Source organism: Odontesthes bonariensis, chromosome 3, assembly GCF_027942865.1.
Source record: "Odontesthes bonariensis isolate fOdoBon6 chromosome 3, fOdoBon6.hap1, whole genome shotgun sequence".
Classification (NCBI taxonomy): Eukaryota; Metazoa; Chordata; class Actinopteri; order Atheriniformes; family Atherinopsidae; genus Odontesthes; species Odontesthes bonariensis.
In genome coordinates this window covers 894,574-910,705 of record NC_134508.1, presented here as the reverse complement: position 1 = coordinate 910,705, position 16,132 = coordinate 894,574, and the positions used below count along the sequence as shown (strand labels likewise).

Genomic DNA, 16,132 nt, shown 5'->3' with positions numbered 1-16,132 from the left:
GGCGTGCCCCGGACAGAAGTGCCCCGGACAGGTGTGCCCCGGACAGGCGTGCCCCGGACAGGCGTGCCCCGGACAGAAGTGCCCCGGACAGTTGTGCCCCGGACAGGCGTGCCCCGGACAGAAGTGCCCCGGACAGTTGTGCCCCGGACAGGCGTGCCCCGGACAGAAGTGCCCCGGACAGAAGTGCCCCGGACAGGCGTGCCCCGGACAGAAGTGCCCCGGACAGTTGTGCCCCGGACAGAAGTGCCCCGGACAGAAGTGCCCCGGACAGAAGTGCCCCGGACAGGCGTGTCCCGTGTAGACGTGCCCCGGACAGGCGTGCCCCGGACAGGCGTGTCCCGTGTAGATGTGCCCCGGACAGGCGTGCCCCGGACAGGCGTGCCCCGGACAGAAGTGCCCCGGACAGAAGTGCCCCGGACAGGCGTGTCCCGGACAGATGTGCCCCGGACAGAAGTGCCCCGGACAGAAGTGCCCCGGACAGGCGTGCCCCGGACAGGCGTGCCCCGGACAGAAGTGCCCCGGACAGGCGTGCCCCGGACAGAAGTGCCCCGGACAGTTGTGCCCCGGACAGGCGTGCCCCGGACAGAAGTGCCCCGGACAGGCGTGCCCCGGACAGAAGTGCCCCGGACAGTTGTGCCCCGGACAGGCGTGCCCCGGACAGGTGTGCCCCGGACAGGCGTGCCCCGGACAGGCGTGCCCCGGACAGAAGTGCCCCGGACAGTTGTGCCCCGGACAGGCGTGCCCCGGACAGAAGTGCCCCGGACAGAAGTGCCCCGGACAGTTGTGCCCCGGACAGGCGTGCCCCGGACAGAAGTGCCCCGGACAGGTGTGCCCCGGACAGGCGTGCCCCGGACAGGCGTGCCCCGGACAGAAGTGCCCCGGACAGTTGTGCCCCGGACAGGCGTGCCCCGGACAGAAGTGCCCCGGACAGTTGTGCCCCGGACAGGCGTGCCCCGGACAGAAGTGCCCCGGACAGAAGTGCCCCGGACAGGCGTGCCCCGGACAGAAGTGCCCCGGACAGTTGTGCCCCGGACAGAAGTGCCCCGGACAGAAGTGCCCCGGACAGAAGTGCCCCGGACAGGCGTGTCCCGTGTAGACGTGCCCCGGACAGGCGTGCCCCGGACAGGCGTGTCCCGTGTAGATGTGCCCCGGACAGGCGTGCCCCGGACAGGCGTGCCCCGGACAGAAGTGCCCCGGACAGAAGTGCCCCGGACAGGCGTGTCCCGGACAGATGTGCCCCGGACAGAAGTGCCCCGGACAGAAGTGCCCCGGACAGGCGTGCCCCGGACAGGCGTGCCCCGGACAGAAGTGCCCCGGACAGAAGTGCCCCGGACAGGCGTGTCCCGGACAGATGTGCCCCGGACAGAAGTGCCCCGGACAGAAGTGCCCCGGACAGGCGTGCCCCGGACAGAAGTGCCCCGGACAGAAGTGCCCCGGACAGAAGTGCCCCGGACAGGCGTGTCCCGTGTAGACGTGCCCCGGACAGAAGTGCCCCGGACAGGCGTGTCCCGGACAGGCGTGTCCCGGACAGAAGTGCCCCGGACAGATGTGTCCCGGACAGGCGTGTCCCGGACAGTTGTGTCCCGGACAGATGTGTCCCGGACAGGTGTGCCCCGGACAGAAGTGCCCCGGACAGAAGTGCCCCGGACAGGTGTGCCCCGGACAGAAGTGTCCCGGACAGATGTGTCCCGGACAGGTGTGCCCCGGACAGGCGTGTCCCGGACAGATGTGCCCCGGACAGATGTGTCCCGGACAGGCGTGTCCCGGACAGTTGTGTCCCGGACAGATGTGCCCCGGACAGAAGTGTCCCGGACAGATGTGTCCCGGACAGAAGTGCCCCGGACAGGCGTGTCCCGTGTAGACGTGCCCCGGACAGAAGTGCCCCGGACAGGCGTGTCCCGGACAGGCGTGTCCCGGACAGATGTGCCCCGGACAGATGTGTCCCGGACAGGCGTGTCCCGGACAGTTGTGTCCCGGACAGTTGTGTCCCGGACAGGTGTGCCCCGGACAGGTGTGTCCCGTGTAGACGTGTCCCGGACAGATGTGCCCCGGACAGATGTGTCCCGGACAGGCGTGTCCCGGACAGGCGTGTCCCGGACAGATGTGTCCCGGACAGGCGTGTCCCGGACAGGTGTGTCCCGTGTAGACGTGCCCCGGACAGAAGTGCCCCGGACAGAAGTGCCCCGGACAGAAGTGCCCCGGACAGAAGTGCCCCGGACAGGCGTGCCCCGGACAGAAGTGCCCCGGACAGAAGTGCCCCGGACAGGCGTGCCCCGGACAGAAGTGCCCCGGACAGAAGTGCCCCGGACAGAAGTGCCCCGGACAGGCGTGTCCCGGACAGGCGTGTCCCGGACAGATGTGCCCCGGACAGATGTGTCCCGGACAGGCGTGTCCCGGACAGTTGTGTCCCGGACAGATGTGTCCCGGACAGGCGTGTCCCGGACAGGTGTGTCCCGTGTAGACGTGCCCCGGACAGAAGTGCCCCGGACAGAAGTGCCCCGGACAGAAGTGCCCCGGACAGGCGTGCCCCGGACAGAAGTGCCCCGGACAGGCGTGCCCCGGACAGTTGTGCCCCGGACAGATGTGCCCCGGACAGGTGTGCCCCGGACAGATGTGCCCCGGACAGGCGTGCCCCGGACAGAAGTGCCCCGGACAGGCGTGCCCCGGACAGATGTGTCCCGTGTAGACGTGCCCCGGACAGAAGTGCCCCGGACAGATGTGTCCCGTGTAGACGTGCCCCGGACAGAAGTGCCCCGGACAGGCGTGCCCCGGACAGAAGTGCCCCGGACAGAAGTGCCCCGGACAGAAGTGCCCCGGACAGAAGTGCCCCGGACAGAAGTGCCCCGGACAGATGTGTCCCGTGTAGACGTGCCCCGGACAGAAGTGCCCCGGACAGAAGTGCCCCGGACAGGTGTGCCCCGGACAGAAGTGCCCCGGACAGAAGTGCCCCGGACAGAAGTGCCCCGGACAGAAGTGCCCCGGACAGATGTGCCCCGGACAGATGTGTCCCGTGTAGACGTGCCCCGGACAGGCGTGCCCCGGACAGGTGTGCCCCGGACAGGTGTGCCCCGGACAGGTGTGGCCCGGACAGGCGTGCCCCGGACAGATGTGCCCCGGACAGGTGTGCCCCGGACAGAAGTGCCCCGGACAGATCTGTCCCGTGTAGACGTGCCCCGGACAGGCGTGCCCCGGACAGGTGTGCCCCGGACAGATGTGCCCCGGACAGACGTGTCCCGGACAGGTGTGCCCCGGACAGAAGTGCCCCGGACAGAAGTGTCCCGTGTAGACGTGCCCCGGACAGAAGTGCCCCGGACAGGCGTGCCCCGGACAGATGTGTCCCGTGTAGACGTGCCCCGGACAGAAGTGCCCCGGACAGATGTGCCCCGGACAGGCGTGCCCCGGACAGAAGTGCCCCGGACAGTTGTGCCCCGGACAGAAGTGCCCCGGACAGGCGTGCCCCGGACAGAAGTGCCCCGGACAGGTGTGCCCCGGACAGAAGTGCCCCGGACAGAAGTGCCCCGGACAGATGTGCCCCGGACAGACGTGTCCCGGACAGGTGTGCCCCGGACAGATGTGCCCCGGACAGTTGTGCCCCGGACAGATGTGCCCCGGACAGGTGTGCCCTGGACAGGTGTGCTCCGGACAGATGTGCCCCGGACAGATGTGCCCCGGACAGATGTGCCCCGGACAGATGTGTCCCGGACAGGCGTGCCCCGGACAGGCGTGCCCCGGACAGATGTGCCCCGGACAGTTGTGCCCCGGACAGGTGTGCCCCGGACAGGTGTGCCCCGGACAGATATGCCCCGGACAGTTGTGCCCCGGACAGGTGTGCCCCGGACAGATGTGTCCCGTGCAGGTTTCTTTACCTGTGAAGCAGCCCTGAACCTCCTGGGAGGACCCAGGCCTCAGCTGGTCCCTCAGCACTGATTAAAAACACTGACGTTCCCTCAGGAACAGCAGAAGAAGAGTGTTTATAGAAACCTGGCTGACGCTGCAGTCCTCCACCACAGAGGAAGAAGGTAGACGGAGTCCTGATCAGCTGCACCTGAGGCACCGAATTTATTTCAGGTAAAAATATCAAAAGAACTCTGCCGGTTCCTCTCTTTAAGTTCTTTACAATATGCCTTTTACCTTTCTATACATTTATATATTTATATATGTTTATATATGTGTGTTTTCTGCAGGATTTATAGCTTCCTTATACAGCCGACACTTTAAAAGCTTTAATTATCCTTCACACTGTAGATCCTCTGATCTATTTATCCGATAACCGACCTCAGAATGCTCCTTAAAGTGGATGAAGGATTATTAGCTGCTGTCTCTCTGACTGAAGGACGGTTCCGATGTAAAGAATCCTTCTGAGGACAGATTCCATGATAGGAAAGTTAAGCTGCGCACACCTGGATATGTGACAGGTGTAGAACATTAATGAAGCATCGTAAGGAACTTCTGATTCATTTCAGTTTTATTTATAATTTATTAAGTCACAACAAATGTCATCTCAGTGTAGAAACTGGTCAAGTTCACCAGTTTGGTTTAAGGCGAGACACTACAGGTGAATAGGGTAATATTTTAAAATAACAGATATCACCATGAAACTTCATCAGTTGATTACTTATACAAGTATGAAAAAAAAATGTATTACAAGTTTTAGAAATGTGTATGTTTAATTATGCAAATTAGGCATTATCTCATTAGATATGCGCACATTTGCATATATTTCGGGAAGCTAGATCTGAACATATGATAAAACCAGGTGCAAAATTTTGTTTACACACAAAATGAAAAGAAAATTACAGAGGGATTTCAGGATATCTGCTTTCATTTTCTAGGAAATCGAAATATACTGTCCATAGCCTAAAAAACATAGATTTTCGCCATATTTTTTTTATTATAATGTCACATAAATCAGGCCAGGAATGATTTATCAACAAATCCTTCAGTAAATATCTTCAGAATACTGCTAAGTGTATAACTGGAAAGTTTGGTGTTAGTAGGTGCTCCATAGGCTGAGATATTGATGCTGGAAAAATACAAAAAACTGATTTTGAGAAAACGGCATTTAAAGATTTAAATAGGGGAATTCATTTTGGTAAATTTGGGCGAAACGTACTGTACTGTTTAAACAATTATTTATTAAGAATTTTGTTCATTTTATAAACAAACAGAGATCAATACAAAACAGCACAATGGCACAGTAAGGTACATAAAAAAATATAATAAAACAAAAACAAAAATAGAGAAAGGGAACTTGTAATAAAGCATAAATAAAGCAAGCATATGGTTTGTACTCACACAAATCCAGGCTACAATCATAAATAAAGATTACATTATAATATAAAAAAACAACAAAAAAAAAACTAAAAAGACCAGAGATTAAATAAATCAATCAATCAAATAAAGACAACTAAGTCCTATTTGTCATCCATCCAACCATCTACATCCATATTGTTATTCTCAAGAAAATGATAGAAAAAATATCCCATATTTTCCAAAACTTGTCAAGTTTGTTCTTTGTTGAGTAGCTTATCTTTTCTATAGCAACATAAAAGGTCAATCCCCTCAGATAATGGAAGTCATAATGATTTCCACCAAAAGTGGAGCTTATAAGCAGGAAGCCCCAGATAAGCCCCAGGGGAGGGTGATGAGGAAACCAGGTGAACACCAGCAGACAGGTGAGGCTGGTGGGAGCAGTGGATGTAGACGGATTACGATGATCATAAATTGAAAAGGAAGTCAGATTCTGGCCGCCTGCTTACAGTCGTACAACTTTATTGATTCACATTCTGGTTACATCACACAGGTGGTAAAGATGGCGGCCTCTGATTGGCCAGGCATCAAAGTGTTGCCCTCCTCTGAAGCTGTGGCATTGGCTGTGTTCGAAACCGCCTACTGCATACTGTCACAGCCCTTTTACAGACAGCCGTTCCACTTCCTATACGCCCCATTATAAAAAATTTGGCTGCAGTTCAGTTGATTTTCTCTGGGGGCGCTGGCGAGCGAGTGCAGAATGACCATTTTCCATAGGGCTGGCGCTAATAACTCAAAAAATGTCCCCGCTAGCGGCTGAAACCTGAAAATAATACTGTGATTTCTGGCAGAGGGATGTGGATTTATATTGAAAGTACAATAACCTGGGAGTTATAGCTTTCTGTTTTCTTACAGGTCTGGCATTTGCGAGTCAGTATCCGCTAGCATCTAGCTAACGGAATCTGAAGAACGCACGGCTGATTACGACCGGCTGCTTTACGGCACTCGTCCACTGTGCCAGAGTGCTAACCTGGTGCCGCTAACAACAACCAAAGCTAAACCAGAGGCTAGTCAGAGAGTATGTTAAAGGGCTGTGCTGAAATCTGTAACTATTTGAGCTAACACCTCTCTGCTAGCTCAGCGCTAGGACTGACCATGCCGTAAAGTCATGCCACATGCGTGACGTCACTCGGGATGCAATACTGACAATAAATGTGTATTTTAAACAAATCTAGTGAGTCTAAAAAATCAAACCAAGTGCCGTTTGAAAGGATAATTTATCCTGCCTTTAGGAAAATTAAAATGAAAAAATATAAAAAATTCTATCCAAAGCAATGGCTGCATCTAAGGTGGATCTCATAGTACCACCATAGAGTTCGGCGTGCTCTGCACTGCTTCGTTGGCGCCCCCTAGAGTGCAGTACCACCCGGAAATAGCCGCCAGTTTTCCCTCTCCTCATAATAGAGACTCTCTGATACTACATACTACGTACTGCATACTGCATACTACATACTGCATACTGCATACTACATACTGCATACTACATACTGCATACTGCTAACTACGTACTGCATACTGCATACTGCATACTACATACTGCATACTGCATACTGCTAACTACGTACTGCATACTACATACTGCATACTGCATACTACATACTGCATACTACATACTGCATACTGCTAACTACGTACTGCATACTACATACTGCATACTGCATACTACATACTGCATACTACATACTGCATACTGCTAACTACGTACTGCATACTACATACTGCATACTACATACTGCATACTACATACTGCATACTGCATACTACATACTGCATACTACATACTGCATACTGCTAACTACGTACTGCATACTGCATACTGCATACTACATACTGCATACTGCATACTACATACTGCATACTACATACTGCATACTACATACTGCATACTGCTAACTACGTACTGCATACTGCATACTACATATTGCATACTACATACTGCATACTGCTAACTACGTACTGCATACTGCATACTACATATTGCATACTACATACTGCATACTACATACTGCATACTGCTAACTACGTACTGCATACTGCATACTACATATTGCATACTACATACTGCATACTGCATACTGCGTACTACGTACTGCATACTGCATACTACATACTGCATACTACATACTGCATACTGCATACTGCATACTGCATACTGCGTACTACGTACTGCATACTGCATACTACATACTGCATACTACATACTTACATACTGCATACTGCATACTGCATACTACATACTGCATACTGCATACTACATACTGCATACTACATACTGCATACTACATACTGCATACTGCTAACTACGTACTGCATACTGCATACTACATATTGCATACTACATACTGCATACTGCTAACTACGTACTGCATACTGCATACTACATATTGCATACTACATACTGCATACTACATACTGCATACTGCTAACTACGTACTGCATACTGCATACTACATATTGCATACTACATACTGCATACTGCATACTGCGTACTACGTACTGCATACTGCATACTACATACTGCATACTACATACTGCATACTGCATACTGCATACTGCATACTGCGTACTACGTACTGCATACTGCATACTACATACTGCATACTACATACTTACATACTGCATACTGCATACTGCGTACTACGTACTACGTACTACATACTGCATACTGCATACTACGTGCTGCATACTGCATACTGCATACTGCATACTACATACTGCATACTGCATACTGCATACTGCATACTACATACTGCATACTGCATACTGCATACTACGTACTACATACTGCATACTGCATACTACGTGCTGCATACTACATACTGCATACTGCATACTACATACTGCATACTGCATACTGCATACTGCATACTGCATACTACATACTGCATACTGCATACTGCATACTGCATACTACGTACTACATACTGCATACTGCATACTACGTGCTGCATACTGCATACTGCATACTGCATACTACATACTGCATACTGCATACTGCATACTACATACTGCATACTACATACTGCATACTGCATACTGCATACTGCATACTACGTACTACATACTGCATACTGCATACTACGTGCTGCATACTGCATACTAAATATTGCATACTACATACTACATACTACATACTGCATACTGCATACTGTATGCTGCGTACTACGTACTGCGTACTGCATACTGCATACTGCGTACTGCATACTACGTACTGCATACTACATACTGCGTACTGCATACTACGTACTACATACTACGTACTACATACTGCGTACTGCATACTGCATACTACATACTGCATACTACGTACTGCATACTGCATACTGCATACTGCATACTGCATACTACGTACTGCATACTGCATACTGCATACTACGTACTGCATACTGCATACTACATATTGCATACTACATACTACATACTACATACTGCATACTACGTACTGCGTACTACATACTGCGTACTGCATACTGCGTACTACGTACTGCATACTGCGTACTGCATACTACGTACTGCATACTGCCTACTACGTACTACATACTGCATACTACATACTGCATACTGCATACTATGTACTGCATACTGCGTACTACGTATTGCATACTACATACTACATACTACATACTGCGTACTACGTACTGCATACTGCATACTGCGTACTGCGTACTGCATACTGCATACTGCATACTGCATACTACGTACTACATACTGCATACTGCGTACTACGTACTGCATACTACATACTACATACTGCGTACTACGTACTGCATACTACATACTGCGTACTGCGTACTGCATACTGCATACTACGTACTGCATACTACGTACTGCATACTGCATACTGCATACTGCATACTGCATACTACGTACTGCATACTGCATACTGCATACTACGTACTGCATACTGCATACTACATATTGCATACTACATACTACATACTACATACTGCATACTACGTACTGCGTACTACATACTGCGTACTGCATACTGCGTACTACGTACTGCATACTGCGTACTGCATACTACGTACTGCATACTGCATACTACGTACTACATACTGCATACTACATACTGCATACTGCATACTATGTACTGCATACTGCGTACTACGTATTGCATACTACATACTACATACTACATACTGCGTACTATGTACTGCATACTGCATACTGCGTACTGCGTACTGCATACTGCATACTGCATACTGCATACTACGTACTACATACTGCATACTGCGTACTACGTACTGCATACTACATACTACATACTGCATACTGCATACTGCGTACTACGTACTACATACTGCATACTGCGTACTACGTACTGCATACTACATACTACGTACTGCGTACTACGTACTGCATACTGCGTACTGCGTACTGCGTACTGCATACTGCATACCGCGTACTGCATACTGCATACTACATACTGCATACTACGTACTACATACTGCATACTGCAACTACGTACTGCATACTACATACTGCATAGTGCGTACTACGTACTGCATACTGCATACTACATACTACGTACTGCGTACTGCATACTGCATACTGCGTACTGCGTACTGCATACTACGTACTGCATACTACGTACTACATACTGCATACTGCGTACTACGTACTGCATACTACATACTGCATACTGCGTACTACGTACTGCATACTACATACTGCATACTGCGTACTACGTACTGCATACTGCATACTACGTACTACGTACTGCGTACTGCATACTGCATACTGCGTACTGCGTACTGCATACTGCATACTACGTACTGCGTACTGCGTACTGCATACTGCATACTGCGTACTGCGTACTGCATACTGCATACTGCATACTGCGTACTACGTACTGCATACTGCATACTACATACTACATACTGCATACTGCGTACTGCATACTGCATACTGAGTACTGCATACTGCATACTACGTACTGCATACTGCATACTGCGTACTGCATACTGCGTACTGCGTACTGCGTACTGCATACTATGTACTGCGTACTGCGTACTGCGTACTGCATACTACGTACTGCGTACTACGTACTGCGTACTGCATACTGCGTACTGCGTACTGCGTACTGCGTACTACGTACTGCGTACTGCATACTGCGTACTGCGTACTGCGTACTACGTACTGCGTACTGCGTACTGCGTATTACGTACTGCGTACTACGTACTGCGTACTGCGTATTACGTACTGCGTAGTGCATACTGCGTACTGCGTACTGCGTACTACGTACTGCGTACTGCGTACTGCGTATTACGTACTGCGTACTACGTACTGCGTACTGCGTATTACGTACTGCGTACTGCATACTGCGTACTGCGTACTGCGTACTGCGTATTACGTACTGCGTACTACGTACTGCGTACTGCGTATTACGTACTGCGTACTGCGTACTACGTACTGCGTACTGCATACTGCGTACTGCGTACTACGTACTGCGTACTACGTACTACGTACTGCGTACTGCGTACTACGTACTGCGTACTGCATACTGCGTACTGCGTACTGCGTACTGCGTATTACGTACTGCGTACTACGTACTGCGTACTGCGTACTGCGTACTGCTTACTACGTACTACGTACTGCGTACTGCATAATACGTACTGCGTACTGCGTACTGCATAATACGTACTGCGTACCACGTACTGCGTACTGCGTACTGCGTACTTCCATACTGCGTACTGCGTACTGCGTACTGCGTACTGCATACTTCCATACTGCGTACTGCGTACTGCATACTTCATACTGCGTACTGCGTATTGCGTACTGCGTACTGCGTACTATATACTGCGTACTACGTACTGCGTACTACGTACTGCGTACTGCGTACTGCGTATTGCGTACTGCGTACTGCATACTGCATACTACATACTACGTACTACGTACTGCGTACTACGTATTGCGTACTGCATACTGCATATTGCATACTGCATACTACATACTACGTACTGCGTACTGCGTATTGCGTACTGCGTACTGCGTACTGCATATTGCATACTGCGTACTGCATACTGCATACTGCATACTACGTACTACGTACTGCGTACTGCGTACTGCATACTGCATACTGCATACTACGTACTGCGTACTACGTGCTGCGTGCTGCGTGCTGCGTACTGCGTGCTACGTACTGCGTACTGCGTACTACGTACTACGTGCTGCGTACTGCGTACTGCGTACTGCGTACTGCGTGCTACGTACTGCGTGCTGCGTGCTGCGTACTGCGTGCTACGTACTACGTGCTGCGTGCTGCGTACTGCGTACTGCGTACTGCATACTGCATACTACATACTACGTACTGCGTGCTGCGTACTGCGTGCTACGTACTGCATACTGCATACTACATATTGCATACTACATACTGCATACTGCATACTGCGTACTACGTACTGCATACTGCATACTGCATACTGCGTACTACGTACTGCATACTGCATACTGCATACTGCGTACTACGTACTGCATACTGCATACTACATACTGCATACTACGTACTTACATACTGCATACTGCATACTGCGTACTACGTACTACATACTGCATACTGCATACTACGTGCTGCATACTGCATACTGCATACTACATACTACATACTGCATACTACATACTGCATACTGCGTACTACATACTTACATACTGCATACTGCATACTGCATACTGCGTACTACGTACTGCATACTGCATACTACATACTGCATACTACATACTTACATACTGCATACTGCATACTGCGTACTACGTACTGCGTACTACATACTGCATACTGCATACTACGTACTGCATACTGCATACTGCATACTGCATACTACGTACTGCATACTGCATACTGCATACTGCATACTACGTACTGCATACTGCATACTGCATACTACGTGCTGCATACTACATACTGCATACTGCATACTGCGTACTGCATACTACGTACTGCATACTGCATACTGCATACTGCATACTACGTACTGCATACTGCATACTGCATACTACGTACTGCATACTGCATACTGCATACTACGTACTACGTACTGCATACTGCATACTACGTGCTGCATACTGCGTACTGCGTACTGCATACTGCATACTGCATACTACGTACTGCGTACTGCATACTGCATACTGCATACTGCGTACTGCGTACTGCATACTGCATACTGCATACTGCGTACTGCGTACTGCATACTGCATACTGCATACTGCATACTACGTACTGCATACTGCATACTGCATACTGCATACTACGTACTGCATACTGCATACTGCATACTACGTGCTGCATACTGCATACTACATATTGCATACTACATACTGCATACTGCGTACTACGTACTGCATACTGCATACTACATACTGCATACTACGTGCTACATACTGCATACTGCATACTGCGTACTACGTGCTACGTACTACATACTGCATACTGCATACTACGTGCTGCATACTACACACTGCATACTGCATACTGCATACTGCATACTGCGTACTGCGTACTGCATACTGCATACTGCATACTGCGTACTGCATACTGCATACTGCATACTGCATACTACGTACTACATACTGCATACTGCATACTACGTGCTGCATACTACGTACTGCATACTGCATACTACGTACTGCATACTGCGTACTGCATACTGCATACTGCATACTGCATACTGCGTACTGCGTACTGCATACTGCATACTGCATACTGCATACTACGTACTACATACTGCATACTGCATACTACGTGCTGCATACTGCGTACTGCATACTGCATACTGCATACTGCGTACTACGTACTGCATACTGCATACTGCATACTGCGTACTACGTACTGCATACTGCATACTGCATACTGCGTACTACGTACTGCATACTGCATACTGCATACTGCGTACTACGTACTACATACTGCATACTGCATACTACGTGCTGCATACTGCATACTACATACTACATACTGCATACTACGTACTGCGTACTGCATACTGCGTACTGCGTACTACGTACTGCGTACTGCATACTGCGTACTGCGTACTGCGTACTACGTACTGCATACTACGTACTGCGTACTGCGTACTACGTACTACATACTACGTACTGCGTACTGCGTACTGCATACTGCATACTGCGTACTGCGTACTACGTACTGCATACTGCATACTGCGTACTGCGTACTACGTACTGCATACTGCATACTGCGTACTACGTACTGCATACTGCATACTACATATTGCATACTACATACTACATACTACATACTGCATACTACGTACTGCGTACTACATACTGCGTACTGCATACTGCGTACTACGTACTGCATACTGCGTACTGCATACTACGTACTGCATACTGCCTACTACGTACTACATACTGCATACTACATACTGCATACTGCATACTATGTACTGCATACTGCGTACTACGTATTGCATACTACATACTACATACTACATACTGCGTACTACGTACTGCATACTGCATACTGCGTTCTGCGTACTGCATACTGCATACTGCATACTACGTACTACATACTGCATACTGCGTACTACGTACTACATACTGCATACTGCGTACTACGTACTGCATACTACATACTACATACTGCATACTGCGTACTACGTACTGCATACTACATACTACATACTGCATACTGCATACTGCGTACTACGTACTGCATACTACATACTACGTACTGCGTACTACGTACTGCATACTACGTACTGCGTACTGCGTACTGCATACTGCATACTGCATACTACGTGCTGCATACTGCATACTGCATACTGCATACTGCATACTACATACTGCATACTACATACTACGTACTGCATACTACATACTTACATACTGCATACTGCATACTGCGTACTACGTACTGCATACTGCATACTACATACTGCATACTACATACTTACATACTGCATACTGCATACTGCGTACTACGTGCTACGTACTACATACTGCATACTGCATACTACGTGCTGCATACTACACACTGCATACTGCATACTGCATACTGCATACTGCGTACTGCGTACTGCATACTGCATACTGCATACTGCGTACTGCATACTGCATACTGCATACTGCATACTACGTACTACATACTGCATACTGCATACTACGTGCTGCATACTGCATACTACATACTACATACTGCATACTACGTACTGCGTACTGCATACTGCGTACTGCGTACTACGTACTGCGTACTGCATACTGCGTACTGCGTACTGCATACTACGTACTGCATACTACGTACTGCGTACTGCGTACTACGTACTACATACTACGTACTGCGTACTGCGTACTGCATACTGCATACTGCGTACTGCGTACTACGTACTGCATACTGCATACTGCGTACTGCGTACTACGTACTGCATACTGCATATTGCGTACTACGTACTGCATACTGCATACTACATATTGCATACTACATACTACATACTACATACTGCATACTACGTACTGCGTACTACATACTGCGTACTGCATACTGCGTACTACGTACTGCGTACTGCGTACTGCGTACTACGTACTGCGTACTGCCTACTACGTACTACATACTGCGTACTACATACTGCATACTGCATACTATGTACTGCATACTGCGTACTACGTATTGCATACTACATACTACATACTACATACTGCGTACTACGTACTGCATACTGCATACTGCGTACTGCGTACTGCGTACTGCATACTGCGTACTGCGTACTACGTACTACATACTGCATACTGCGTACTACGTACTGCATACTACATACTACGTACTGCGTACTACGTACTGCATACTACGTACTGCGTACTGCGTACTGCATACTGCATACTGCGTACTACGTACTGCATACTGCATACTGCATACTGCGTACTACGTACTGCATACTGCATACTGCATACTGCGTACTACGTACTGCATACTGCATACTGCATACTGCGTACTACATACTTACATACTGCATACTGCATACTGCGTACTACGTGCTGCGTACTGCATACTGCATACTGCATACTACGTGCTGCATACTGCATACTGCATACTGCATACTGCATACTACATACTGCATACTACATACTACGTACTGCATACTACATACTTACATACTGCATACTGCATACTGCGTACTACGTACTGCATACTGCATACTACATACTGCATACTACATACTTACATACTGCATACTGCATACTGCGTACTACGTGCTACGTACTACATACTGCATACTGCATACTACGTGCTGCATACTACACACTGCATACTGCATACTGCATACTGCATACTGCGTACTGCGTACTGCGTACTGCATACTGCATACTGCATACTGCGTACTGCATACTGCATACTGCATACTGCATACTACGTACTACATACTGCATACTGCATACTACGTGCTGCATACTACGTACTGCATACTGCATACTGCGTACTGCATACTGCGTACTGCATACTGCATACTGCATACTGCATACTGCGTACTGCATACTGCATACTGCATACTGCATACTACGTACTACATACTGCATACTGCATACTACGTGCTGCATACTGCGTACTGCATACTACATACTGCGTACTACGTACTGCATACTGCATACTGCATACTGCGTACTACGTACTGCATACTGCATACTGCATACTGCGTACTACGTACTGCATACTGCATACTGCATACTACGTGCTGCATACTGCATACTACATACTACATACTGCATACTACGTACTGCGTACTGCATACTGCGTACTGCGTACTACGTACTGCGTACTGCATACTGCGTACTGCGTACTACGTACTGCATACTACGTACTGCGTACTGCGTA

The 16,132-nt window shown here is 49.1% G+C and overlaps 1 protein-coding gene across 1 annotated transcript in view; it reads left to right on the top strand.

Moving 5' to 3' along the window:
- The first annotated feature begins 3,765 nt into the window (after positions 1-3,765).
- LOC142377632 (regulator of G-protein signaling 9-binding protein) overlaps positions 3,766-16,132 on the top strand; it is a 29,350-nt gene continuing 16,983 nt past the window's right edge. The window contains exon 1 of the mRNA XM_075461940.1: positions 3,766-4,068. The gene's annotated coding sequence lies outside the window, so the exon portion shown is untranslated. The remainder of the gene's footprint in view (positions 4,069-16,132) is intronic.